The sequence below is a fragment of the Ciconia boyciana genome, chromosome 10 (genome assembly GCF_034638445.1).
Source record: "Ciconia boyciana chromosome 10, ASM3463844v1, whole genome shotgun sequence".
NCBI lineage: Eukaryota > Metazoa > Chordata > Aves > Ciconiiformes > Ciconiidae > Ciconia > Ciconia boyciana.
The window spans coordinates 30,071,954-30,078,146 of record NC_132943.1 but is presented as its reverse complement, the minus strand read 5'-3'; the positions used below and the strand labels follow the sequence as shown (position 1 = coordinate 30,078,146).

Here is a 6,193-nt window from a genome sequence, read left to right as displayed (position 1 = left end):
GTAGTATAAATTAATAGCATTTCTCAACTCTGTCAAGACGAAGTCAGGAATAATAGTATCCATAAATATCAGGAAGAAAGCCCCCAAATCAAAACAGTAACTTAAAAAGAACCAAAACAGATTTTAGAAGGCTGCAAAGTGCTTTGAAAACATTAGAAACAAAACTAAACTATTGCCTCCAAATTTCTTGCTATGAGCTTTAGTTTTCCACATCCCATCCTGAAGGGCAGACAATGCTAAATTTATGACAGATTAGCAGAATTTCTCAGATACATATCACAGGTTCCACTCACTTGCATTAAATCCCCCACAGCTTCTCTACATGGCCTACTATAGGAAAAAAAAAAACATTAAAAAAGCTGTTTTTTCCTACCTGTACATTCAGTTTTATTTACAATGTCTTGAGAGAGAGAAAGATGTAATGGTACAGTTACGCCAAACTATCCCACCTCAATCTCAGCTGTTCTACCGAAAGTACGAGTCCCAAAAAAAAGTTGCACTAACTTTCACAATTACACATTAATTTTTAGAACTATCACACAACGACAAAAAAGTTATCAACTTTATAAATTACAGGAAAAAAACCCGAATTTTTAATTTTTAAATAAAAACAAAGTTACTAAAAATGTATTTTTTACCGTACCTCCTTTTAATTTTTTTCCAGAAAGCTGATCTTAACAGGTTATAAATAAAATTATTTCTTCAGCCACATGCCTTTGTATTTTATTTTTATTCAAAATTAAAAGTCACATAAATTATTAAAAAATTTGGTTTTGGCCATTTGGCTCCCTCCCCCAAATTGACACTTTATAAAAACCTTCTGTACTTCTTTTCCCCCTCCCTCTCTCCCTCTCTACTACCTCCAAGATGGTAGGAAAGTTGTTGTTTTGGAGGGCAGAGGAGCCGCTCTCTGATGTTATGTCCTCTCAGTGCCTGTAGTGGTGCTGTAGGAGGCTGCTGGCTCTCTTCTTGAGCAGCCCCAGCAGCCCTGCCTTCTTTGCTGGAGAATATATTCAGGGATTCCCCTTAATAATCACCTACCCTCTGAGCACTTTGTAGTTTTAAAATAATAAAGAGCCCCCAAAGCTTCCTCCCCACAAAAAGCAGGATCTTCTCAGAGCCAGGGGGGCAGCAGCTCCTCAGCACAGAGCCCGAGCCCATTCCCAGTCCCTCTGCTGGGGAGGAAACTCTGATCTGTCAGCCCAACAGAGGGAAAGGGGGGAGAGGAGAGAGAGGAGAAAAAAAAAGCAGCTGGAAAGGTAAGCCAGGCCCGGCCTGCATCCCCGGGCTCGCGTAGCGCGGCAGGCGGTGCGAAGGGTGCAGGGCGGGCGGGGAGGCGGGCTACGCGAGGCCGGGGATCGGCCGGGGCGGTGTAGGCCGCAGAGGGGGGTGAGGGGAGCCGGCGGGGTTTTTGAGGCTTTCGGGCGCCGAGACGAGCGCCGAAGGGGGGTGAGACGGTCGCCGGGGCCCAGCGGGAGGGTCGGGCCGCGGCGCGACGGCGCCTTTGCCCGGGAGGTGAAGGGCGGCGGGGGAGAACGGGGGCGGGGGGGCGCCAGGCCTCAGCGCGGCGCGGCCCGGCAGCTCCGCTCCCCGCCCCGCCGGGCCCCCCGCGCCGGGCCCCGGGCCCAAAGCGGGCCGAGCCCTGCCGCCGCCGCAGCTTGGTGGCTGGGGGGGGGCGGCGGGGCGCCTCGGCCGGGGCCGCTCCCCTCCCCCCCCCCTCCCGCGCGGGGCGGCGGGGCGAGGGGGGCCGCGGGACGGGGGGGCTGGGGGCGGCATTAATTTGCCGAAATCACTTTTAATGAGCGGCGGTGGCGGTGGCCGGAGGGGGGGGGGGGCGCCCCCCCTCCCTCAGCCCGGTCCGGGGCCGCCGCGGCGGAGGCGGTCCCGGTCCCGGTCCCGCGGGGCGTGCGGGGCCGCGCCGGCCGCGGCCTGGAAAGTTTCGCGGTATTTTTAGGGTCCTCCCCCCCCTCGCCGCCGCCGCCCGCCCCGCGCCCGCGGCCGTGGGGACGGGGCCGGCGGGGCGGGGGCGCCCCGGGACGCGGCCCCCCCCCGCCCGTCCTGTTTCCCCTTCCTCCCCCCGGTGTCCCCCTCGACCGGGCCGGCGGCGGGCTCATTCGCCTCACAACTTTTTTTTTTTTTGGGGGGGGCGGTTTTGGGGGTGTGAGGGGGCCGTCAGACTGCTCCCCTTCCCCCCCGTAAGCTGCCGGCACATGGAGGCCCCGGACCGGCCCCGAAGCTGGGAGTGAGGGACAGGAGTGAGGGGCTGCCTCGGCCTCGCCTTCGTGCCCCGCCACGTGCCGGGCTGGTAGCCACCTCATCCCCGCCGGGGCCCGGGCTGGGGTCTCTCAGCCGCCCGCCCTGTCCCAGGACCGGTTGGCGTCAGCGGGACAGGGGCAGCAGCCTGCTGGCCCCGCAGCCGGGGAAGGGATCGCCTGAGTGGCCCCTACACAGCAAGGGCCGTGTTTGGACTTGGGCCCTGGCCCCCTCTCATGTCCCCACTGGGGCACCCTAGCTGTCCCCGTGGGCCAGGGCCCCGCTGGGGTGGGGGGTCCCTGTGAGGTGCCGCTGCCCCCCAGGACTGAAAATGAAAGGATCCTTTTTTTCAGGGAAAAGAACTTTTGGTAGTCGTGAAGTGAGTCCACTGGAAAACCCACCAACGCGCTTCACCCCGCACAGGTGAAATAGCTCCGGTTTCTAATGCGGGAGGTGTCTAGTTTTGGTCAAATGTTCCTTAATATGTCTTTTAGCTCAAAATGCTAGTAGCTTTGTACAGGTAACCTCAAATGAATTTTGGAAATGACAGTAATGTTTACCTTAAAGCCTTTATGTTATACCATCTGATTAAAATATATCTATAGTTAGTTCTAACTTTGTTACTTAACAACATATGATGAAGGTTTATTTTAAGGCTGCTCTCAATTTTTGAGGATTGGTAGACTTAAATTGGCAAATTTAGGGCAATGCATCGTTCCCCTGTAGTCGAGTGCCCTCTCCTATGGGCACCCCTGTACTGGCAGTGTTTCATGCTAAGGCTGTACCCATCAGGTACCGCTGCTGACTGATGAACCGCAGCGCTTGTGTTTTGTATGAAGCTGTCGCTTACAACCTGGTGACATTTTTGCAGCCATCTTCAGCCTTTTATGTGATTTGTTTGTACATACGTACATCAGACGAGCTTTATTAATTGTAAAGCTAAATTATCTACAGAAAGCAACCCAAAATTTACTTAGTGGGAGTTATTTTGATGTTTCAGTATTTTTATGATGAGTGAATGAATTTGTACATAGGGCCTGGTCCTACAGAGTTGCATGTACCGTGTTCTCACAGTATGGGAAATCCTCAGGAGGTACAAATTTATTGTAATACCATATTGAAACTTTGATAGCTTATAACTGCTAAAAGGCTGCTCTATGACGAGCTCTACTGCTTTATTTTATTTATTGAGTATTCCCACTGAAGCAAGAATGATATTCCTGTATTGTGTGAAAATAAGCTTGTTTGTCTTTGCAGCATTGGGACTAAAATTAAGACTGAGGTATTTTGTTTAACCTCATATGCAAGTGCAGGTTATCTGTTATTTGAATAAATAAAAGACTTGGACTTAGAGCCTTTTTTTCGTTCAAGTACAGATACAAGGTATGCTGTGGTATGTTTAGTCTCTGCTTTCTCTCAGGATCATGGTTTTGATATTTTGAGATAATGTTTATAGTGCATTTCTGCAATGTTGCAATGGCCTAAATGTTCCATTTGTTGCTGCATCTGAAGGCCGCCTTTCTGCAGTCTCGCTCGCCCTGGCAAAACCTGGGCCTGTTTATAGCCACATTGAAATAAGTGTGCTTCTGTGCAAGCACGAAAATCTGCCTGTGAGGATGTGATTGCAGGACAGGGGCCTGAGACCTTCTGCTCAAATAGTGAAATCCTTGTTCAAAAGACTTCCAAAGATATGGAGCCCGTCTTGAACCTTAGGTCAGCCAAACAGGAATAGCTGTGTTTAGGAAATTATTTTACTGAAATCTATAGGAATGTGCTCTTAGCGACAGTTATGAATCTTCCTACTTAACATGTTTTCTCTTTAGCAACCCTTTGAAGTTTCTAAAATTCCTAGAGTCTTAAATGTTTGTTGTTTTTTAGGCTTTGGGCTGTCTTTATCATGTTTTCTATAAGGTACTATTTATCAGATGAGTGAATCAGCTGAAATTAAAATTTCTGCTTAAGTTCATTTTGTGTAGGAAAACAAAAAGAAGAACCTGTTCAGTTTTGGAACAAAAAGAGTTACTTTCCCTCCTCTTAGTTATGTTTTCTGCTGTTGACTGAAACTTGTTACAAGTCTGTAAGTTCTCTAGCCATTATTATTATTAGGAATAATACTTAAATTTAATTGTGTATTTATTGCATTGTGTTCTGAAGCATAATCTGTATTACCAGTATTGCCTAAAATATACTGCTGCTTTTCTGTTAATATATCGGATGTCCTTATGCAATATAAACTGTCTTTTTGCAGAGTTGAAGGAATAATAAGCTTTCTGAAAAGGCAGAATGAGGACAATGTTGCTGCTTCTATCTTCCTAGGTAGATTTTAACATAGGAAAAAAAAGTAGTCCAAAGTATGATTCCAGGTGGTAACTAAAAATGTCTAGTAGGATCTTAACATGTTAAGTGCCTTGATCTGTCAGGGTACTTGCATGTGTGTGCAGTACCTCGACTTGTGCAGGGCTCTCAGAGGCCTTCTTGAGGAAGGATTGTGCTCTAGTTAATGAAAGTGTTCCCTACAGGAATTCTTGTAGTTGACTTTGGTTGCTTCCCAGTGTTTTCTGTCTCAATTTGGTTGCTTTTACTAACAAAAAGACTCTTGTTTCCAGAATTACAGCAGACTTGGTTTAGTAGCTGAGCGTAGTAGAGAACTGAGCTGTTAAATGACCAGAACTAAGCCAGAGTTATGGTTAGATCACAGAACAGGGACAGAAGTTACAACTTTGTGGTGTTGATGTCGACCACAATTAGATGTGGTGAAGCTTCTCTTGATAGAACAGAGCACTTCAGAGAGGTACTAGTTGCCTAAAGTCTCTTAGAATGAAATAGAAAAAAGGAGTGGTTTTGCTTTCTTTCTAATAGTATAGTTTTTACTAATACTGAGTGAAAAGTTTTACTGTAAGGTAGCTTTAAATGTGTGTCTCTTTGCAATGATTTTTATGGTCTCTGTTCATCTCTGAGTGGAGGAAATTCTATGTTGCTCAAACATCTTAAAATCTATGTATTTACTGTTAGTCTCAGCAAAAGGGTCAGACAGTGGCAACGCAGGGAATTGTTCTTTCTTGGTCAAGTTGAGGAATCAACAAAACTACTATTTATGCAATTTGTGTTTGTGGAAAAGCTGAGGTTCTTGGAGATCCATGTTCCACTTCTGGCCCCAAGCTGAGGGTTTTGGAAGCATATGTAGATTATTGTACCTTGTCTGTGAGATGTCATGAACACACCAAGCAATTTAACATGAAATCTGCACTAGTATTAGCAAATGCAAAACAAGACAGTTAAGACCTCTTTAATCGTGGCTTTTGTTTGGATGCAATGTGTGAAGCTATGAGCTCAGTCCTCTTAATTATACATTTTTAACCACCGACATATAATAGCCTTGCAATTTACAATGCATTTGGGGATTCCATTGCCTAAAAGGGTCTTACGTACGTTGAATGTCAAGTTCTGAGCATACCTTTAAGAATGTATCCAACCCACATGATTGAAAATATTCTAATATTTTCAGCATGGTGTTTCCTCAAAATTACCAATTGAGTTTTGGGGCTATAATGCTTTGGGCTTTCTAATAGTGACTAGGCCATTAACTTCTCTGTAGACTACAGATGATGTCAAGTACCAAATTTCTGTATGATATAATGCTGATACTCAGTATGGTCTAGCAAAGATTCCCCCCCCCACCCCCCACCCCCACCCCTAAAGTTTGCTGCTACACTGTTTCCCAGCCTCTCTGAAGGACTGTTTAACTGTTTTGGGAGAGGGTATGTGGAGTGCAGAGCTACAGCTTTGTTGTCTTGGAGCTGATGTGCACTGCAAGGGAACTGATTATGCCTGCTTGCCAGTACTAAAAGCAGTTGGGAGCTAGCTTCTTCCTATGCCTGACAGCAGGTACTGACGGTTGCGCAGATGTGTACCTGTGTGTATTTAAGTCTTTCATTTCTCT

At 47.1% G+C, this 6,193-nt stretch overlaps 1 protein-coding gene across 5 annotated transcripts in view; it reads left to right on the top strand.

The window, feature by feature from the left end:
- The first annotated feature begins 890 nt into the window (after positions 1 to 890).
- The window catches only part of INO80D (INO80 complex subunit D), a 46,243-nt gene continuing 40,940 nt past the window's right edge, over positions 891 to 6,193 (top strand). For 3 of the 5 annotated variants that reach the window (XM_072874500.1, XM_072874498.1, XM_072874503.1), the window contains exons 1-2: positions 891 to 1,259; positions 2,607 to 2,676. The gene's annotated coding sequence lies outside the window, so the exon portion shown is untranslated. Of the gene's footprint in view, positions 1,260 to 2,224; positions 2,677 to 6,193 lie in introns of those variants that run through there. The other 2 variants (XM_072874502.1, XM_072874499.1) reach the window with 2 other exon arrangements.